The sequence below is a fragment of the Penaeus monodon genome, chromosome 21 (assembly GCF_015228065.2).
Source record: "Penaeus monodon isolate SGIC_2016 chromosome 21, NSTDA_Pmon_1, whole genome shotgun sequence".
NCBI classification, from domain to species: domain Eukaryota; kingdom Metazoa; phylum Arthropoda; class Malacostraca; order Decapoda; family Penaeidae; genus Penaeus; species Penaeus monodon.
Window position 1 is genome coordinate 45,899,301 of NC_051406.1, and position 756 is coordinate 45,900,056.

Genomic DNA, 756 nt, shown 5'->3' on the forward strand with positions numbered 1-756 from the left:
CCTGCATCCTGTAATTGCTGCTGCTCTCTAGGTTCTTAGTAACACTGCCACACTGATGCCCCCAGTGCAAGCCGATCAACCCTGCAAGCCAAATGGCAGTGCCACTTGTCCTGGAGGGACGACCCTCCTTTTTGAGCTGAATTTTGGGCGAATCCCTTCGTGCTTCTGACAGTGATGTTGAAGAGTTGCCTTATCAAATGTATGCTTACTAATTTAGTATGCCATAGTGCCAATGTACCACAGGTTACATATTTAAATCCTATCTTTTCTGGGTAGATATATAGTAATGAGTCAAAAGATATATTGAATAACTATTCAACTAGCACTTCACAACAAATATTCTAAGATTTTAGGTAGTTATACAATGATAATTCAATACATAATTTTTGTAGTAAAAAAAACACTTGTGTAGTATTTGTCATTTTGTCGTGAAAGGATTTAAGTGTGATGAGACACTATTATAATAAAATATGCTTTTTTTGAGGACCTTTTATTTTACAAGTTTTCATGTACATATTTCCATAAATATCAAGTCTCGGAATGCATTGAACACCAAAAATGACAAGATCGTCTTGATTTTCTTAATACACAGGAATTAATTCCTGCAAAAAATAAAACGGTACAAGTGCACTAAGGCATACATCTTCAATGTCACAAGTGACTTTTTTGCAATGGAGGTGTTCAACCTGAAGTTTGGAAAGGATGACAGAATGATGACCTGAGCCCCACACAATAACTGGCCACTTCTGCACTATT

The 756-nt window shown here is 36.6% G+C and overlaps 1 protein-coding gene across 1 annotated transcript in view; it reads right to left on the reverse strand.

The window, feature by feature from the left end:
* Window positions 1-478: 478 nt before the first annotated feature.
* The window catches only part of LOC119586539 (transmembrane GTPase Marf-like), a gene marked incomplete in the record, with an annotated part of 29,803 nt that continues 29,525 nt past the window's right edge, over window positions 479-756 (reverse strand). The window contains 1 exon segment of the mRNA XM_037935295.1: window positions 479-756.